Here is a 21,836-nt window from a genome sequence, read left to right as displayed (position 1 = left end):
AATTAACAATAGAGCTGTAATTAGCAACTTCATATTGGACTCTCAGCAAAAACAAAACAAAATACAAAGGTAACAACATCACCACTTTAGTAATAGTAATTGCCTTGAAGAAATGTTGCAATGTTCACATTCAGGCATGCTATTAGAACGAAATATCTAAATTTCTGAAAGTGGAATGCAAAATGTAAACATAACAGGATTCTTTTGGAGACGTAGTGTAACCTTGCCTTGTATATGCACTATAGGTTCCTTCAACTTCAACCAGAGCTCTCTAAATTCATTCATTTCTAGATTTCTTATTATTTTATCTTTGCCACTCTTAGACATCTTGTTCCTAAAAGATAACCCTGTCTCCTTTCTTGAAATCAAATTTGTACATTCGTTTAAACCATATAAAATGCCTATTTTTAAGTCATAAATAGTTCAGCATTTGACATTTCATGTGACTCATATGAATACTTCATGGATTTCCTATTTACTGCTTTAAATTTTTTTTCTATATTTTTTAGAGAATTTGTAAAATTGGAAACATTTTGGCTTGTTTCCTTTCCAAGCTGGTCTACTTTTCCTATTCCCAAATATTCTTCTTTTCTGAATTCCTGTTCATTTCCTCAGTTCAGCCCACCAGGCTGTACCTTCACCATTACACTAATTGAAAGCAATCTCAAATTTGTCAGTGACCTGCAGTCACCTGCCCAACAATTTTTGCTCAAGTGCTTTGTATTATTCAACACTGCTAGCTATTCCCTTCTCTGAAATTGTCAGATCCCTTCATCTTCTTGGATCTCCTTGTCTGTTCTTTTTATACATTACTCTGGGAAGTACTTTATGAAATTTTAGAGGATAAAATGGTGGGAGGAGATACAGTAGTTACTGTTGTGTGCAAGTAACAGCAAGAACATGTGAGTGGAGCACATGAGGTCTAGGCTCTGTCTAATCCTACATCTGTCATTATTTTCTGTAAAAATTCATTTACCCAGGAGTCTCAGCTAATTTAATGAACAGGATTATTCAAAAGGATTGTTTGGGAACTAACCTGTTTTAGGAATGACAGCATTATAATAATTGAAAAATACTTTATGTGTCTATAAATAACACTTATTTATGTTTTTTTAATTCTTCATTTGTATGTTTCCATGTTTCTTTAATTTGGTAAAGTAGGAATCATTCAGGTTCAACACAGTCCTTCACATGAAAATGAGATTCTTTGTTCTTACCTTGTTCAAATTTTTAAGAAAATATTTTTTCCTTCAGTATATTATAGTTAGTTATCTTATAAAGTTTTAATTCAGAGCCTTAATTTTGGACCTAAAATAGAATACTTTGTTTCTTTTTTAAATGCAAATTAGGTATTAAGTAGGTATAATTAGATCCTTAATTAGTACTGATTGAGCATATTATAATGTTCATGTAGATTTTATGCTATTGCCTGTGCCATTTTTGAATTTGTTAAGCAAACAAATCTTTCCTTGGTATGTTTTCCTTGAAAGCATTTTCTTTTGGATACAGTACTCTTACAAAAATGACAGTTTCAACTCTTTGCATATGATACTTCTTTCAATATGGAACATATTATTTAAAATTATTTGGTTTCCAAAATATACTGTTGGTAAATGTAAATATTTTGAGGCTAAACATTTATTTATTTATTTATTTATTATTTATTTATTTTTTTTTTAGTTTTACCAAAGATTTATTGAAGCAGAACCCAGTAGATTGAATACTGCATGGGGAAAAAAGCAGTTTTAATGGTATTCAAAAATACTTTTTAAAAAGTATTCTAGCACAAGACTTCTTCATAAACTAGATTATGGTGTAAACATTTTTACTAAATCTTTTAGGAGTGTTGGTGGTTAGGAACTAGAGCATATAGCTATTCAAAATCTATCTTGTGCTCCTGAAAAACTGCAGAAAGGCACTTGGAAGATGTTCCTATAGGATACACATTGCTTTTTTATTCTTGCTGGTAATACATTGCTATTCTATTGAAGATCATCGTGATGCTGAGAAGTTTCATTGATAACCTGTCCATCTCTAGTTTCCACAGTCTTAATCAGAAGTGTTCTCTTTGAGTGGGTATCAACCAGAGGGAGTGAATCCAGATTGGTTTCTCTCAGGTTCAGCAGGAAAAGTTTGGAAGAGGCAGCTTCCTGTAGGTGGTGGGCGATCCTGTAGGAGGCGGGCGATCTCAATGTCAAGAGCCATCTTAACATTGAGCAGGTCTTGGTATTCACGAAGGTGACGGGCCATTTCTTCCTTCATGTTCTGAATCTCATCCTGCAAGCGGCCAATAGTGTCTTGGTAGTTAGCAGCTTCGACAGAAAAGTTCTCTTCCATTTCACGCATCTGGCGTTCCAGGGACTCATTAGTTCCTTTTAGGGCATCCACTTCACAGGTGAGGGACTGCACCTGTCTCCGGTACTCAATTGGATTCCTGCTTCGCTTGGCGCAAGGCAGCATTGTTGCGGTTAGCAGCCTCAGAGAGGTCAGCAAACTTGGACTTGTACCATTATTCTGCCTCCTGAAGATTCTTGGCAGCCACACTTTCATACTGCTGACGCACGTCACGCAGGGCAGCCATGAGGTCAGGTTTGGAAACATCCATGTCGATTTGGACATGTTGGTCCTGAATTTGGGCCTGCAGCTCCTGGATTTCCTCATCGTGCAGTTTCTTCAGAAAGGCGATTTCTTCTTGCAAGGATTCCACTTTACGTTCAAGGTCAAGACGTGCCAAAGACGCATTATCAACATCCTGTCTGAAGGATTACAGGGTGCTCTCAGCTTCCTCTCTCTGCAGCATCTCCTCCTGTAATTTCTCCCGGAGCCTCATGATGTCCTCCGTCAGGTTGTCGCGCTCCACCTCGACGCGGGCCTTGTCGTTGGTGAGCTAGTCCACCTGCCCGCGCAGCTCGCGCATCTCCTCCTTGTAGAGGTCCCCCAGGCGCGACTTGCCCTGGTCCTTGAGCGGCTCGAGCTCAGCCAGCAGGATCTTGTTCTGCTGCTCCAGGAATTGCACCTTGTCGATGTAGTTGGCAAAGCAGTCGTTCAGCTCCTGCAACTCCACCTTCTCGTTGGTGCTGGTGTTCTTGAACTCGGTGTTGATGGCGTCGGCCAGCGAGAAGTCCACCGAGTCCTGCAGCAGCTGCACGCCGGGCACACTGCTCTGCAGGCACACGGCCGAGGAACGGGTGACAAACGCGCCGCCTGGGGACGAGGAGTAGAGGCTGCGGCTAGTGCTGGGGTGTAGCGCGCTGCCCATGCGCGTGGACGTGGTCACGTAGCTCCGGCTGGAGCTCGGCCGGCTCGCGGTGCCGAGGCCACCGAACATCCTGCGGTAGGAGGACCAGGACACGGACCTGGTGTACATGGCTGCCGAGGGTGGTGGTGGGCTGGGCAGCTGCGGCGGTACGGACGGGCTCCTCCGGGAGGTGAGGCGAGCTAGGGCGCAGTGGGTGTCGGTGGTGGGAGCGCTGCTGCGTCTCTGGCGCTGGGACCCCGAGGCGAGAGTGGCAGAGCTTATTTATTTATTTATTGTTAAATCATACCTCTGTACATTTGTGCAATCAAGGGGTACAATGTGCTGGTTTCATATACAGTCTGAAATATTCTCATCAAACTGTTCAACATAATCTTCATGGCATTTTCTTAGTTATTGTATGTAGACATTTATATTCTGCATTAAGGAGGTTTCACCTGGACCCATTCTAAGATGCACCGTAGGTGTGGCCCTACCCATTACCCTCCCTCCACCCTTAATTTCCCCCTCCCTTACCCTTCCTTGGCCCTTTCCCCATATTCTTGTGCTATAGTTGGGTTATAGCCTGCATATGAAAGCTATAAATTAGCTTCATAATAGGGCTGAGTACATTGGAAATTTTTTCTTCCATTCTTGAAATACTTTGCTAAGAAGAATATGTTCCAGCTCCATCCATGTAAGCATGAAAGTGGTAAAGTCTCCATCTTTCTTTAAGGCTGCATAATATTCCATAGTATACATGTACCACAATTTGCTAGTCCATTCATGGGTCGATGGGCACTTGGGCTTCTTCCATGACTTAGCAACTATGAATTGGCCTACAATAAAGATTCTGGTACAGATGTGTTTGTTATATTGTGATTTTTGGTCTTCTGGGTATATACATAGCAAAGGAATTACAGGATCAAATGGCAGGTCTAATTTTAGATCTCTAAGTATTCTCCAAACATCCTTCCAAAAGGAACGTATTAGTGTGCATTCCCACCAGCAGTGTAGAAGTGTGCCCTTTTCTCCACATCCACACCAACATCTCTGGTTTGGGGATTTTGTTATGTGGGCTACTCTTACTGGGGTTAGGTGATATCTCAAAGGAGTTTTGATTTGCATTTCTCTGATGATTAGGGATGATGAGCTTTCTTTCATGTGTTTGTAGATCATGCGTCGGTCTTCTTTAGAGAAGTTTCTCTTCAAGTCCTTTGCCCAGCCTGAGATGGGATCACTTGTTCTTTTCTTGCTAATATGTTTGAGTTTTCTGTGGATTCTGGCTATTAAACCTTTATTGGAGATATAACCTGCAAATATTTTCTCCCATTCTGAGGGCTGTCTGCTTGCTTTACTTACTATTTTCTTGGCTGTGCAGAAGCTTTTTAGTTTGATCAAGTCCCAGTAGTGTATTTTTGATACTGCTTCAATTGCCTGGGGAGTCCTCCTCATAAAATGTTCACCCAGGCCGATTCCTTCAAGAGTTTTCCCTGCAGTTTCTTCAAGTATTTTTATAGTTTCATGTCTTAAGTTTAAATCTTTTATCCAGTGAGAGTCTATCTTAGTTAATAGTGAAAGGTGTGGGTCTGGTTTCAGTCTTTTACAGATCTCCAGCCAGTTTTCCTAGCATCTTTTGTTAAATAGGGAATCTTTTCCCCACTGAATGTTTTTAATTGGCTTGTCAAAGATCAAATAACAGTAAGTAGGTGGATTCATCTCTTGGTTCTCTATTCTGTTCCAGATATCTACTTCTCTGTTCTTGTGCAACTACCATGCTGTTTTGATCAATATCGATTTATAGTACAGTCTCAGGTCTGGTAGCGTGATTCCTCCTGCTTTGTTTTTATTTCTGAGTAAAGTTTTGGCTATTTGAGGTTTTTTCTGATTCCATATAAAACGAAGTATTATTTTTTTAAGATCTTTAAAATATGACAATGCAGCTTTTATAAGAATTGCATTAAAATTGTATATTGCTTTGGGCAGTATAGACATTTTAACAATGTTGATTCTTCCCAGCCATATCATGGTGTGTTTTTCCATTTGTTAACATCTTCAGCTGTTTCTTTTCTTAAAGTTTCATAGTTCTCTTTGTAAAGATCTTTCACGTCCTTTGTTAGATAAACTCCCAAATATTTCATCTTCTTTGGCACTACTTTGAAGGGAATAGAGTCCTTGACAGTTTTTTCAGCTTGGCTATTGTTGGTATATATAAAGGCTACAGATTTCTGGGTGTTGATTTTGTAGCCTGAGACATTGCTGTATTCCTTGATCACTTCTAAAAGTTTTGTAGTAGAATCCCTAGTGTTTTCCAGATATACGATCATGTCATCTGCAAAGAGTGAAAGTTTGATCTCTTCTGACCCTATGTGGATTCCTTGATCACCTTTTCTTCCCTAATTGGAATGGCTAAAACTTCCATTACAATGTTAAAGAGCAGTGGAGACAATGGGCAACCTTGCCTGGTTCCTGATCTAAGTGGAAATGATTCCAATTTAACTCCATTCAATACGATATTGGTTGTGGGTTTTCTGTAGATGGCCTCTATCAGTTTAACAAATGACCCTTCTATACCAATTTTCTTCAATGTTCTCATCATGAAGGGATGCTGGATATTATCAAAAGCTCTTTCTGCATCAATTTAGAGAATCAAATGGTCTTTATTTTTTAGTTTGTTTATGTGCTGAATTACATTTATAGATTTACGTATATTGAACCAGCCTTGAGAGCCTGGGATAAATCCCACTTGGTCATGGTGTATAATTTTTTGGATGTGTTGTTGGATTCTGTTTGTTAGGATCTTATTGAGTATTTTAGCATCAATATTCATTAGTGATATTGGTCTATAATTTTCTTTTCTTATTGGGTCTTTCCTGGTTTAGTGATCAAGGTGATGTTTGCTTCGTAGAATATGTTGGGTAGTATTCCTTCTTTTTCTATATTTTGGAAGAGGTTTAGTAATATAGGTACTAGTTCTTCTTTAAAAGTTCCGTAGAATTCTCACGTAAAGCCATCTGGTCCTGGGCTTTTCTTTTTAGGGAGATTTTGTATAGTTGATGCTATTTCAGAACTTGATATAGGCCTGTTCAACATTTCCACTTCATTCTGGCTAAGTCTTGGTAGGTGGCGTACTTCCAAGTATTGGTCAATTTCTTTCAGATTTTTGTATTTCTGAGAGTAAAGTTTTTTGTAATATTTGCTAAGGATGTTTGAATTTCTGAGGGGTCTGTTGTTATTTCATCTTTACCCTTTCTGATTGATGAAATTAGAGATTTTACTCTTTTTTTCCTGGTTAGGTTGGCCAAAGGTTTATCTATTTTATTGATCTTTTCAAAAAACAACTTTTGGATTTATTGATCTGTGGTATAATTCTTTTGCTTTCAATTTCATTTAATTCTGCTCTAATTTTGGTTTTTCTTTTCTTCTACTGGGTTTGGGGTTGGAATGTTCTTCCTTCTCCAGTTGCTTCAGATGTACCATTAAGTTATTATTATTTTTTTTAAATACTTTTTTTTTTTTATTGTTGGGGATTCATTGAGGGTACAATAAGCCAGGTTACGCTGATTGCAATTGTTAGGTAAAGTCCCTCTTGCAATCATGTCTTGCCCCCATAAAGTGTGACACAAACCAAGGCCCCACCCACCTCCCTCCTTCCCTCTTTCTGTTTCCCCCTCCATAACCATAATTGTCATTAATTGTCCTCATATCAAAATTGAGTACATAGGATTCATGCTTCTCCATTCTTGTGATGCTTTACTAAGAATAATGTCTTCCACGTCCATCCAGGTTAATACGAAGGATGTAAAGTCTCCATTTTTTTTAATGGCTGAATAGTATTCCATGGTATACATATACCACAGCTTGTTAATCCATTCCTGGGTTGGTGGGCATTTAGGCTGTTTCCACATTTTGGCTATTGTAAATTGAGCTGCAATAAACAGTCTAGTACAAGTGTCCTTATGATAAAAGGATTTCTTTCCTTCTGGGTAGATGCCCAGTAATGGGATTGCAGGATCAAATGGGAGGTCTAGCTTGAGTGCTTTGAGGTTTCTCCATACTTCCTTCCAGAAAGGTTGTACTAGTTTGCAGTCCCACCAGCAGTGTAAAAGTGTTCCCTTCTCTCCACATCCACGCCAGCATCTGCAGTTTTGAGATTTTGTGATTTGGGCCATTCTCACTGGGGTTAGATGATATCTCAGGGTTGTTTTGATTTGCATTTCTCTAATATATAGAGATGATGAACATTTTTTCATGTGTTTGTTAGCCATTCGTCTGTCGTCTTTAGAGAAAGTTCTATTCATGTCTCTTGCCCATTGATATAAGGGATTGTTGGCTTTTTTCATGTGCATTAATTTGAGTTCCCTATAGATCCTAGTTATCAAGCTTTTGTCTGATTGCAAATATGCAAATATCCTTTCCCATTGTGTAGGTTGTCTCTTTGCTTTGGTTATTGTCTCCTTAGCTGTACAGAAGCTTTTCAGTTTAATGAAGTCCCATTTGTTTATTTTTGTTGTTGTTGCAATTGCCATGGCAGTCTTCTTCATGAAGTCTTTCCCCAGGCCAATATCTTCCAGTGTTTTTCCTATGCTTTCTTGAAGGATTTTTATTGTTTCATGCCTTAAGTTTAAGTCCTTTATCCATCTTGAATCAATTTTTGTGAGTGGGGAAAGGTGTGGGTCCCGATTCAGTCTTTTACATGTAGACATCCAGTTCTCCCGACACCATTTATTGAATAGGGAGTCTTTCCCCCAAGGTATGTTCTTGTTTGGTTTATCAAAGATTAGGTGGTTGTAAAATGTTAGTTTCATTTCTTGGTTTTCAATTCAATTCCAAGTGTCTATGTCTCTGTTTTTGTGCCAGTACCATGCTGTCTTGAGCACTATGGCTTTGTAGTACAGACTAAAATCTGATATGCTGATGCCCCCAGATTTATTTTTGTTACAGAGAACTGCCTTAGCTATACGGGGTTTTTTCCGGTTCCATACAAAACGCAGAATCATTTTTTCCAAATCTTGAAAGTACGATGTTGGTATTTTGATAGGAATGGCATTGAATAGGTAGATTGCTTTGGGAAGTATAGACATTTTAACAATGTTGATTCTTCCCATCCATGAGCATGGTATGTTCTTCCATTTGTTAATATCCTCTGCTATTTCCTTTCTGAGGATTTCATAGTTTTCTTTATAGAGGTCCTTCACCTCCTTCGTTAGGTATATTCCTAGGTATTTCATTTTCTTTGAGACTATGGTGAAGGGAGTTGTGTCCTTAATTAGCTTCTTATCTTGACTGTTATTGGTGTACACAAAGGCTACTGACTTGTGGACATTGATTTTATATCCTGAAACATTACTGTATTTTTTGATGACTTCTAGGAGTCTTGTGGTTGAGTCTTTGGGGTTCTCTAAGTATAAGATCATGTCGTCAGCAAAGAGGGAGAGTTTGACCTCCTCTGCTCCCATTTGGATTCCCTTTATTTCCTTGTCTTGCCTAATTGTATTGGCTAGAACTTCCAGCACTACCTTGAATAGTAAAGGTGACAGAGGACAACCTTGTCTGGTTCCAGTTCTAAGAGGAAAAGCTTTGAGTTTTACTCCATTCAGTAAAATACTAGCTGTGGGTTTGTCATAGATAGCTTCAATCAGTTTTAGAAATGTGCCACCTATGCCTATACTCTTCAGTATTCTAATTAGAAAAGGATGCTGGATTTTATCAAATGCTTTTTCTGCATCTATTGAGAGGATCATGTGATCTTTATTTTTGCCTATGTTAATATGGTGGATAACGTTTATAGACTTGCGTATGTTAAACCAGCCTTGCATCCCTGGGATGAAGCCTACTTGGTCATGATGAATGACTTTTTTGATGATAAGTTGTAATCTATTGGCTAGGATTTTGTTGAGAATTTTTGCGTCTATGTTCATGAGTGAGATTGGTCTGAAATTCTCCTTTTTGTTTGGGTCTTTTCCTGGTTTTGGTATCAGGGTGATGTTTGCTTCATAGAATGTGTTGGGGAAGATTCCTTCTTCCTCAATTTTTTGGAATAATTTCTGCAGTACAGGAATAAGCTCTTCCTCGAAGGTTTGATAGAATTCTGGTGTGAAGCCATCTGGACCAGGGCATTTTTTGGTTCGAAGCTTTTTTATTGTTTCTTTGAACTCAGTGCTTGAAATTGGTCTGTTCAGGAGCTCTATTTCTTCCTGGCTGAGTCTAGGGAGAGGGTGTGATTCCAAATATTGATCCATTTCTTTCACATTGTCAAATTTCTGGGTATAGAGTTTCTGGTAGTATTCAGAGATGATCTCTTGTATCTCTGTGGGATCAGTTGTTATTTCCCCTTTATCATTTCTGATTGAGGTTACTAGAGATTTTACTTTTCTATTCCTCGTTAGTCTGGCCAATGGTTTATCTATTTTATTTATTTTTTTCAAAAAACCAACTCCTTGTTTCATTAATTTTCTGAATGATTCTTTTGTTTTCAATTTCATTGATCTCTGATTTGATTTTGGATATTTCTTTTCTTCTACTGAGTTTAGGCTTAGATTGTTCTGCTTTTTCCAATTCCATAAGATCTTTTGTGAGATTGTTGATGTGCTCTCTTTCTGTTTTTCGAATGTAGGCATCTAAAGCGATAAATTTTCCTCTCAAAACTGCTTTTGCAGTATCCCACAGGTTTTGGTAGCTTGTGTCTTCATTGTTGTTATGCTCAAGGAAGTTATGATTTCCTGTTTTATTTCTTCCTTCACCCATCTGTTATTCAACAGAAGATTGTTTAGTTTCCATGCCTTTGGGTGGGGTCGAGCATTTTTGTTGGAGTTGAGTTCCACCTTTAGTGCCTTATGGTCTGAGAAGATACAAGGTAAAATTTAAGTTCTTTTGATTCTGTTGATAATTGTTTTGTATCCCAGGATATGATCAATTTTGGAGAATGTTCCATGGGGTGATGAGAAGAATGTATATTCTTTATCTTTGGGATGGAGTGTTCTATATGCGTCTATCAAGCACAATTGTTCTAGGGTCTCATTTAAGTCTCTTATATCCTTGTTTAATTTTTGTTTAGAGGATCTGTCCAGCTCTGTAAGAGGAGTGTTAAGGTCCCCTGTTATTATGGTATTATCAGATATCATATTGCTCAGACTGAGTAAGGTCTTTTTCAAGAATCTGGGAGCATTTAAATTGGGTGCATAGATATTTAGAATTGAAATGTCTTCTTGTTGTAGTTTTCCCTTGACCAATATAAAGTGACCATCTTTGTCTTTTTTGACTTTAGTTGCTTTAAATCCACATGAATCTGAAAATAAGATTGCAACTCCTCTTTTCTTCTGAATTCCATTTGCCTGAAAAATTGTCTTCCAACCCTTGACTCGGAGCTTTAATTTGTCTTTTGAAGCCAGGTTCTTGCAGACAGCAAATGGATGGCTTGTGTTTTTTAATCCAGTCAACCAATCTATGTCTCTTCAGTGGGGAATTCAAGCCATTAACATTTATTGAGATAATTGATAAGTGTGGTAGTATTCTATTCGTCTTATTTTGTGAGAGTCCATTGCTTAGTTTTATCTTTTGCTTCAGTGTGGAGGTTAGGTTCTGTCCTTTAATTTCTGAGTTCTTACTTTGCTGCTGATCCATTGTGGTGGTCAGTGTGCAGAACAGGTTGAAGTATTTCCTGTAGAGCTGGTCTTGTTGTGGCGAATTTCCTCAATGTTTGTATATCCGTAAATGATTTGATTTCTCCATCAATTTTGAAGGTTAGCTTAGCAGGGTACAGAAATCTGGGCTGGAAATTGTTCTGTTTAAGTAGATTAAAGGTAGATGACCATTGTCTTCTTGCTTGGAAAGTTTCATTAGAGAAGTCTGCGGTCACTGTGATGGATTTGCCCCTGTAGGTCAACTGGCGCTTACTCCTGGCAGCTTACAGAATCTTTTCTTTTGTCTTGACTTTGGACAGGTTCATCACAATGTGTCTTGGAGAAGCTCGGTTAGAGTTGAGGCGACCTGGGGTCCGATATCCCTCTGAAAGCAGTGTGTCAGAATCTTTGGTGATATTTGGGAAATTTTCTTTTATAATATCCTCTAGTATGGCTTCCATTCCTCTGGGGCATTCTTCTTCCCCTTCTGGAATTCCTATAACTCGTATGTTGGAACGCTTCATAAAGTCCCATAATTCTGTCAGTGAACGTTCTGCTTTGTCTGTCTTCTTTTCTGCCTCTTTTACTATCTGAGTTATCTCAAAAACTTTGTCTTCTACCTCTGAAATTCTTTCTTCTGCATGGTCTAACCTGTTGCTGATACTTTCCATTGCATCTTTAAGTTTCCTGATTGACTGTTTCATTTCCTTCAGCTCTGCTATATCCTTTTTATATTCTTCATATCGTTCATCTCTTATTTGATTCTGTTTTTGGATTTCCTTTTGGTTATTTTCCACTTTATTAGCAGTTTCCTTCATTGTTTCCATCATTTCTTTCATTGTTTTCAACATGTGTATTCTAAATTCCCTTTCTGTCATTCCTAACATTTCTGTATAGGTGGAATCCTCTGCAGTAGCTACCTCATAGTCCCTTGGCGGGCTTTTTCTGGACTGGTTCTTCATGTTGCCTGGAGTTTTCTGCTGATTCTTCCTCATGAGTGATTTCTTTTATCTGTTTCCTTGCCCTAATTTTCCTTTCACTTCCTCTTGCTCTTTAAGTTCTCGTGCCTGTGAACTAAGGGTTACAGGACCAGAAGGGTGAGAAGGTTTAAGAGCAAAAAAGGGATGAAAGAAAGGAGGACTGAGTGATAAGGAAAAAAAAAGAAAAATAGAGAAAGGAGAGGGGGTGGGTAAAGGGAGTATTGACAAAAAGTAGAGAGGCACAGAAAGAGGGAGACAGAGCAATATAGGTGTACAGTAGGGTACTTTGATACAACCTTAAAAAAAAAACCACCTTCTGGGGGTGCCCAGTTGGGTGGTTCCCTTGAGGTCAGCAGCTCTTTGCTAACCTGATCAGACACAGTACCCCACCTCTACCAAGTAGAGAGGAAAGACAAAAATGCTATAAATCAAACCAAAACAAGCAAACAGAAAACTTTACGGGATAAAATTGGCTGGAAAAACCAAATAATAGCGGTAGAAACACTAACAAAAATGAAGTTCTAATTATTGAAATAGGCAGCAATAGGAAATTATAATTAAACTAGAAAAATTGAGAAAGAGAAAAGATCTGTATGGAAAAGGTTGAACTTAGAAAACAAAAAACAATCCACAACATCAAAATAAACAAAAAAACCCAGCCAAACCAAAAAAAAAAAAAAAAAAAAAAACACAACCAAAAACAAAGCAGTATGTATATGTTATTGAATATTGTCTGGGCAACACATGGTCTTCTGGGGTATGAGATGTTAATCACAGTTCTGATACAACTGGAGGCTGCTAGTTTCTCAAACCCCAGCAGGTAGACACCCTAAATCTCTCTTCAGCCCACTTAAAAGGCACTTTGAACTTGTTCACTTACTGAGCAGAAGCTTTCTCAGGGAAGTGCTTGTCACTTTAATCACTGCTGAAGTGGCTATCCACTTACCCTGTGCTCAGGCTGCAAGGCTGCTCAGACCCCGCCCTTAGCCTACTTGGTCGCTGGGTTACCAGCTCCCACCCAATTCCAGCTCTGCGACCCTGAGGGCAGAGCTTGCCGGGGCAGATCGCTCACAATGTCTGCCTCTGACCCAGAGCCAAACACTATTAGCTCCGTCTGGCTCAGCAGCTCAGCCTGGGGCCCTAGACAAAGGCCAAAGTTCTCCGCACTCCCGCTCAGGCTCTCCTCCCAAGGCAGTTTAGCTGAGTGCCAAGTCCAAAGACACCAAAACAGTTCACAGGTAAGGCCTTTCTGGTTTGCAGTCTCGCTGCTACTGAATTTACAGTTGCGGGCGGGTTTAGTCGGATTGAACACATGCGACCACTTGCCGGTTTTCCACTGTTTTAGTCCTCCTCTTGGGGTTCAGAAGTCCCTCGCTGACTCCCTGTATCCTCTCAGGGGTGATGGTAGGCAGATCCCACCAGCCAGAGATACCTGGAGTCCTATATCCCCAGACTCACGGTGCCCAGATGCAAGGAAGCTGTTACCTGGCTGCCATCTTGCTCCGCCTCCATGTACCATTAAGTTATTAACTTCCTCTCTTTCCGTTTTCTTGAGGAAGGCTTGCAGTGCTATAAATTTCCCTCTTAGGACTGCCTTTGCAGTATCCCAGAGGTTCTGTTAGTTCGTGTCTTCATTGTTGTTTTGTTCCAAAAATTTGGTTCTTTCCTTCTTAATCTCGTCTGTAACCCATCTATCCTTCAGCATAAGGTTATTTAGCTTCCATGTTCTTGTATGGTTATGCAGGTTCTTGTTGTTATTGAGTTCAACTTTTATTCCATGATGGTTTAAAAAGATGCAAGGAATAATTTCTATTTTTTTAAATTTGCTGAGGTTAGATTTGTGGCCTAGGATGTGATTGATTTTAAAGTATGTTCTGTGGGCTGATGAGAAGAATATGTATTCAGTTTTGTTGGGATGAAATGTTCTGTAGATGTCTGTTAAGCCCAGCTGTTTAATGTTTAAGTTTAAATCTAAAATTTCTTTGCTTAACTTCTTTTTGGAGGATCCATACAGCACTGCTAAAGGGGTATTAAAATCTCCAACTGCTATGGAACTGGAGGAAATCAAGTTGCTCATGTCTGTTAGAGTTTCTCTTATAAATTGAGGTGCATTCTGGTTGGGTGCATAAATATTAATAATTGAGATCTCATCATATTGAGTATTACCTTTAACAAATATGAAGTGTCCATTCTTATCCTCCCTTATTTCGGTTGTTTTATAGCAGGGGTCCTCAAATTTTTTTAAACAGGGGGCCAGTTCACTGTCCCTCAGACCATTGGAGGGCCAGACTATAGTTTAAAAAAAAAAAAAACTATGAAAAAATTCCTGTGCACACTGCACATATCTTATTTTGAAGTAAAAAAACAAAACAGGGACAAGTACAATATTTAAAATGAAGAGCAAGTAAGGTTAAATCAACAAACTTACCAGTATTTCAATGGGAACTATGGACCTGCTCTTGGGTAATGAGATGGTCAATGTCCAGTTTCATATTTGTCACTGCTAGTCGTAACAAGTGATGCAAGTGTGCATCAGTTAGTCTAGATCTGGTTGGAGATTTCAGATGTTTCATTCTGGAAAAAGTCTGTTCACAGACATAAGTGCTGCCAAAGATGGTTGCCATTTTTAGTGTGTGGTTCCTGAGATTAGGGTATGTCTCAGAGGGGAGAGATGCATAGAAATTAGGAAGGCTGCTTGACTTGAATGCGTCTTTCAGAGAGTCACAATTGTGCAGTTCAGCCAGTTCCATTTGGTAAATTGTATCCACATTTTCAGTGTCAATAGAAAATGGGTTGCAGAAAAGCTGTATGTCCTGTTCATGGAGATGAAGCTCTTTAAATCTAAATTGGAACTCCTTTTGTAACTTTTCCAGTGAATCCACACATGTTTTGTTTGGGAATGAAACCAATGGTTTTTCTGCTAACAGATTTCGAGTTGTGGGGAGACGGCAGAAATTTTTCTCCTTCACTTGTTTGGTGAGGAGGCCTAATTTTACTCAAGTGCTTTCACATGTGATTGCATATCACAGATGAGCTTCCCCTTTCCTTGAAGTTGCACACTGAAACTGTTGAGTAGCTCTGTTACATCTGTGAGAAAGGCAAGGTGCCATTTCCATTCTGCATAATTGAGCTCTGGTACTTCTTTGTTTTTTGAAAGCAGAAAAGCTGTAATCTGTGGAAGTAACTCATAGAAATGTTTTATAACTCTTCCTCGACTCAGCCAATGGACTTGTGTCATCTTCATAGGCAACATTTAGCTCAGACAGAAATTCCTGAAATTGTCTGTGGTTTAGTGCATTAGCTCTAATGAAGTTAACACAAGATACCACAATTTTCATAACCAGAATCCCACTTCAGTGATTTACTACACAGCGCTTGTTGGCGGATGAGGCAGTTTATGGCTATTGGATGAGAATGATTATGTTTGTCCATCTCTTGGTTAATGCGAGCCATTACTCCTTTCTTAGACCCCACCATGCTAGGAGCACCATCAGTTGTCACACTGGCTAGTTTTGCCCAGTTCAGCTCCAAACCATTCACAGTTTGGCAAACCTTTTCATAGATATCCTGTCCTGTAGTTGTTCCTTTGATGCTTTGCAGTGCAGCAAGCTCTTCTGTGACTTCAAAATAGTCATTTGTCCCTCGAATAAAAATTAGAAGTTGTGCAGAATCACAAACATCATTACTTTCGTCGAGTGCCAAGGAAAAATAGGAAAGTTTTTTTCCCAAGTTTTGCAAATGCCGATGCAAATTGTCTCCCATTTCTTCAATCCTTCGTGTAATTGTAGGTCCTGAAAGATTCACTGTACTAAATAAATCGGCCTTCTCTGGACACATCTCTTTGGCAACAGAAAGAAGGCATTCTTTAACAAATTCTCCCTCCACAAATGGTCTGCCAGTACACACTATTAGCTTGGCAACTTGAAAAATTGCTCACAGTGATGAAATATTTAGCTGCTTCTGCTTCACAAAAGTATTTTGGTGAGTTGTCAATGTATTTTTCAGTTTTAATATTTTATCTTTTCTCACTTCTCCAACCAAGCAATCATATTTATCTTTATGTTGAGTTTGATAGTGTCGACGCAAATTGTATTCTTAACACAGATACTGTATTCTGGCATATAAAACACACAGCTCTTTCCTTGTACTGTATGAGAAAGTAATCGTAAGTCCACTGTTTTCTCAATATCCTACACTCCGGCTCAATTTTTCTCTTTCTTGATATCATTGTTTCCTAGGGATTTCAAATTGCTATTAGTAAAATACCAATATATATATATATATATATATATATATATATATATATACAGTGCTACAAAAACAATATACCAGCAATAACTTTGCCTACAGAGAGAAATATAGACTGCACTGCATCAATGCAGTCTCATCAGTGTCCATCAATGCAGCCTTGCCAGTCCACATTATTTCAGCCTCACCAGTGCCCATATTGGTGGAAATCCGCTTTTACCTCTGGCTCACACTGGTGCGGTGCGGAAACCAGCATGATTACAGAGCCAGTTCCTCCACCACCTTTCTAGTTCACACTACCCTGTGCGAGCTGCACTGCGATCTGTGAACTTGCACAGGCATCTGATCGCATGGGTGAGAAGACCCATGTGATCAGATTCCACTGCAGGAAAAAAGAAGGCACGTATGCCTTTTTTCTTTCGAATCTAATGCAAGTTCAGCCATACAAGCATGTGGCTGAACTCGCACTGCTCAGAGATCGCAACAGTGTGAACCGGGGCTTACACAGCACACAACATACAACATCATACACAACTGAATAGCAATCAGAATATAAATGCAGGGGAGTCGGAGAGTTCAGCTCACATTCCACACATGCGCACTGCAGGCCCGGGATGAGTCGGCTGCTAAGCAGGACAGGCAGTGGCTGCAAAAACACCCAGCGGGCTGGATAAATGTCCTCAGCGGGCCACATGTGGCCCGCAGGCCATAGTTTGAGGAACCCTGGTTTAAAACCTATTGCATCTGCAAATAGGATTGCAACGCCTGCTTTTTTCTGCTTTCCATTTGCCTGGAGTATAGATGACCATCCCTTCACCTTGAGTCTAAATTTGTCTTTTAATGTAAGATGTGATTCTTGTATGCAGCAGATATCTGGCTTGAGTTTTTGTATCCAGTCAGCCAACCTGTGCCTCTTTAGAGGACAATTTAAACCACTCACATTAATTGAGAATATTGATAAGCCTTTTCAGAATCTGGTGGACATTTTTAATCCTTTTCTGACTGTGGAAGTTGGAATTTGATCAAAATTTTCTGGGTGGGTTTACTTTTGTGGTGGAGGATTACACTGGTCTTTATGGAGGATAGGTCTGAGAATATCCTGGAGAGCTGGTTTCGTTGTGGCAAATTTCTTCAACATGTGAATGTCATTAAAGTATTTAATTTCTCCATCATAAATGAAACTCAGTTTAGCTGGGTACAGGATCCTGGGTTGAAAGTTATTTTGTTTTAGGAGATTACAAGTCAATGACCATCCTCTTCTAGCTTGAAAGGTTTCAGCAGAGAGATCTGCAGGTATTCTAATATTCTTCCCCTTGTAGGTAATGGTTTTCTTTCGTCTGGCAGCTTTCAGAATTTTCTCCTTCATATTAACTTTAGTGAATTTGATTAAGATGTGTCATTATTCCGGTTGAGTCATGTTGGAGTTCTGAAACTGTCAGCTATCTGAAATTCAGAATCTCTTGGCATGTCTGGAAAGTTCTCCTTCATAATCTCATGGAGAAGAGACTCTGTGCCTTGTGAAGCCACGTTGTCGCTTTCGGGGATCCCTATAAGATGAATATTGGTCTTCTTCGATTTATCCCAGAGCTCTCTGAGAGAATGATCTGTTTTTGCCCTCCATTTCTCTTCCTCTCTGAGAGTTGGGGAGGTTCGAAAGCTTTGTCTTCAATGTCAGAAATCCTTTCTTCTGCTTGCTCCATTCTGTTACTGAGGGATTCTACTGTGTTTCTTAGATCTTTGAGGGGTGCAACGTCTTGTCTCAATGTGTCAAAATCTTGGTCATTTGGTCTTTGAATTTTTGAGACATCTTTTGGGTTACTGCTTGGAATTCTAATTCGATCTTATTTGCTATCCAGATTCTGAATTCTATTTCTGACATCTCAGCTATTTGTTTGTGCATGGGATCTTGTGCTGTGTCTACCCCATTGTTCCTTGGGAGAGTTGATCTATTCTGATTATTCATATTTCAAGAGCTTTTCCTTTGATTTCTTCTCATGTTTGTTTTTCACCCTTGCCTCTGGCCAACTCAGAGTTGGGGTAGTGTCTCTGAGATTAGACCCTGGAGGTATCATTCTATTGTTGCTGGATCTTTTAGGGAGTGACCCTGTGTAGCTCTTCTGTGGCTGCCACAGCCAGGGAGGTCTGATTGTGGGAGCAGCTCTGGATTGTGATAGGATCCAGCAACAGGGCAGGGGGTGATGCACATGGTTCTGGGAGTACCTGGCCCCCAGTGACTTTGGCACAGAGGGCCCAAGGCTCCAGCAGTCTCTGGCCAGGAGAAGGGCTCCACTCAGAGGCAGGGAGGGCTCCCGGCTACCAGAGTCCCTGGCCAGACAAGCTGGGAGTGTGGAGGCATGGAGGGTACAGGTGGGAGGACACTCGGCTCCCTGAATTCCTGGGGAGGCCCCGTGCAGCTCTTACCAGGTATGGGCGGGCACAGCTCTTACAGAGGTCCGGGAGGGTGCTGATCACGGGTCCCAGCGCAGCTCTTCTGGAGGTGGGAGGGTGCCGATTGCAGGTCCGGGTGCAGCTCTTCCGGAGGTCCGGGAGACTGCTGATTGTGGGTGGCCGGGCAGCTCTTCCGGAGGTCCAGGAGGGCCCCAGGGCAGCTCTTACCCAGGTTTGGGAGGGTGCTGATCACGGGTCCTGGCGCAGCTCTCACCAGGGTCCGGGAGGGTGCCAATCATAGGTCCGGAGCAGCTCTTCCGGAGGTGGGAGGGTGCCGATCACGGTCCCGGCGCAGCTCTTCTGGAGGTCTAGGAGGGTGCCCATTGCGGGTTGCAGTTGATACTAAACATTTTTTTAAAAAAATTTTTTTGTAAGTAATTTAGGTATTAAGTAGGTATAATGATCTCAAGAGATGCTCTTGGCTTAGCCTCCTAAAGTGAACCACCATGCTGAATGAGACTCAGCTTTTTACTAGTGTTAACCTTACCTCAAAACTGCTTTTATACTCACCATCTATCTATTTTGTTTTAGCCTTTACAGTATGTATTTTTCTATTTACTAGAAAGATAAAAAGTTAAATTAATTTACTAATTTATTTTTATTATTTGGGGGTGTGTGTGTATGTGTGTTTTGTTAAACTAATTTAAAAGTTAATAGCCAAACATAAACACTTTAAATCTCAAAATTTATTCTAGAAACTAAATGCCTTTTCCTAATTGCAATTGTTTGTGTGTGTGTGTGCGCGCGCGCACGCATATATATTTTATTTATTTTGGAGACAGAGTCTCAAGCTGTCACCCTAGTAGACTGCCATGGCGCCACAGCTCACAGCAACCTCAAACTCTCGGCTTAAGTGATTTTCTTGGCTCAGCCTCCCAAGTAGCTGGGACTACAGGTGCCTGCCACAGTGCCCAGCTATTTTTTTGTTGTAGTTGTCATTGTTGTTTTAGCTGGCCAGGGCCATGTTGCAAACCGCCAGCCTCGGTGTATGTGACCGGTGCCCTACCCACTGAGCTATGGGTGCTGCCTGCAACTGTATATATATTAGCCTGTTTCCTGAAGATAATTTTTGGAAACTTTAATTCTGAATTTAGCTTGTTTTCAAATATTATACCTTCCACATGAATTTTTTTAGGTTGTTTCATTTATTTCACTGAAAAAAAATCTGAAATTTGAAGCAAAAGATTCCAAAAGTAAAGCTTAGCATCTGCTGCCTTGTGCTATCAGTTCTCTTTTAGTAAGGGTGGTGGTGGTGATGATGATGATGATGATGGTGGTAGTGATGACTAATAACAGCACCAGCAGCTTCCTTATATTTAGAGCTATTAGGAAATTCTCCCTCCAAAGAAATCGAAAGTCAGTTGAAGAAATAAACATATGCTACACATTTTAGAGAAAATAAATTTTAAATATCTGGCATAATGCCATGCAGAATGTAGGTTTGCCATAAATATTTGTTGCTTACTTATTTGATAGATAAGAGTGACAAAATTATTTAATTAACAATAGGGTGTTTTCAATTGTTGGTTGATAGATATACAGTTCTTAGTTTTCCTTTGTGTTCTAAAGGAACAAAATTAACTTTCAATAAAAAGGCTTCAGTTTCAGTGGAGAAATGAGAGCCATTTCAATTTTTAAAAGAAAAATAAAATTAATGTTGTATTAAATGAGCATTTACCATTTTCTAGAATTGAACATTAGGAAATTTTTACTTGTTCTTATCTTCATAGTTGGCTACATTATTATAATCATTATAGCAACAAGTATTAACTATTAACCTCTTATTATGTTTAGTCTCTTTTTTAAGTATAATAGTAGTTTAAGCTCATTGGCCTTGGAATGAAGATTTCTGAATTTATATTCTGGCTACCTTCCTAAGTAACTGTGTGATCTTGAGCAAGTTGCTTAATTTCATGGAGTCTCAATTTTCTTGTCTTTAAAATGGATGAAATGATAGTATTTACCCTAAATTGTTGGTGTGACACTGCAGACAAATGCTATGGTTTACGTTCATCTTACTAGCATTAAAGCTATTTAATAGATGAGGAAGGTGAGCCTCAGAATTTAAGTGACTTTCCAAGCCATTTAGACTTGTGTTAATTGCAAATAGCAGAAAACTAGTCTACTTGTGGCTTACACCTACAGAGACTTACTTTTTTCTTACATAAGTATCTGGATATTGGTGGCTTCTTAGGTTGATTTGGCAGCTTGAAAAAATCAGCGCTTCATGCTTCAGTGTCAACTTGAGGCTTGGTGCTTCTTGAGTCATGAGTGCTATTAGGCTGGGGATTCGATAGGCCACAAATCTGTGTCGAAGGGAAGAAGAGAATGGGGAGGGCAGAGTTAGCTTCTTTGTCCTCTTTATCAGTAATGTGGAGACCTCTCGCAGACTTCAGTTTATGTTTCATTGGTCAGACCTGTAGAGCATGGCTCTGTCCCTGACTGTAGGGAAGGCTCTGAAAACCATTTAGCTTTTTCTTTTGTGCATACTACATGGGAGAAGGGGATTTGGGAATAACTTATGTTATTTTTTTGTTATTCCTAAAATCATAGGTATTACCTAGCCAGTGGACTCTGCCCTGAATGAGATCCAGGCCCTATTAAATGGCAAAACGGGGATTGTAACTCTGGTGTATCTCCCTTCACAGGCCTAATTCTGTAATTCTGCCTCTCAAAGAATCAGTATACCCACATTACAATATTTTGAATGAAAATTATCCAAAATCTACATAGTTTTCTTCTTGAAATTTTGTATTTTTCAGAATAAAAGCAATTTACCTTTTTTGGCTGGCTATAGTTTGAAAGTATAGGTTATGTGCTCTTCTCTTCAACTAAAAGTAAAAGATTCCACAAAAAATTAGTGACTAAATGCTCTTTATATTAGAAATGACTGAGATATGTTTGTTTCAGGGAATTTCTGATAACATTTTTCAATTTTCTATAGTGAAAAAACTATAATAATTAAAATAATGAGTTTTTCTTTATTTATGAAAGAAGAAAAAACTCATGATTTTAATTACTATAGTTTTTTCACCTTTCCATTCTAATTACTATGTTTTAACTCATGTTAAGTGAGTTTCTTCCATGCTTATTTCCTAAGGGGTGGTTATTCACTGATTTCATTTTCTGGAAAATAAAATTATGTCATGATTCTTGGAAACTGCATATTTATTTTTTCTTTTGTTTTTGTAGAGATAGGGGTGGTACGAAGAGTGAGTGAAATTAAGGTCATAATCCAAATTTTATATTCAGTCCTAAAATATATAACCATAGTTTACTCTTATATTGTCTTTTCTGTATTTG

The 21,836-nt window shown here is 39.3% G+C and overlaps 1 protein-coding gene and 1 pseudogene across 3 annotated transcripts in view; one reads left to right on the top strand and one right to left on the bottom strand.

Annotated features, from left to right (window-relative positions):
* The window catches only part of MRPS28 (mitochondrial ribosomal protein S28), a 167,948-nt gene that overhangs the window by 77,669 nt on the left and 68,443 nt on the right, over positions 1–21,836 (top strand). The window lies entirely within an intron of this gene.
* On the bottom strand, positions 1,664–3,509 carry LOC128563262 (vimentin-like; annotated as a pseudogene). The gene has a single exon (XR_008373770.1). The product of XR_008373770.1 is annotated as a vimentin-like (transcript).

The sequence above is a fragment of the Nycticebus coucang genome, chromosome 13 (assembly GCF_027406575.1).
Source record: "Nycticebus coucang isolate mNycCou1 chromosome 13, mNycCou1.pri, whole genome shotgun sequence".
In the NCBI taxonomy this organism is placed as follows: Eukaryota; Metazoa; Chordata; class Mammalia; order Primates; family Lorisidae; genus Nycticebus; species Nycticebus coucang.
The sequence above is the reverse complement of the archived record's forward strand: the minus strand, read 5'-3'. Positions and strand labels throughout refer to the sequence as shown.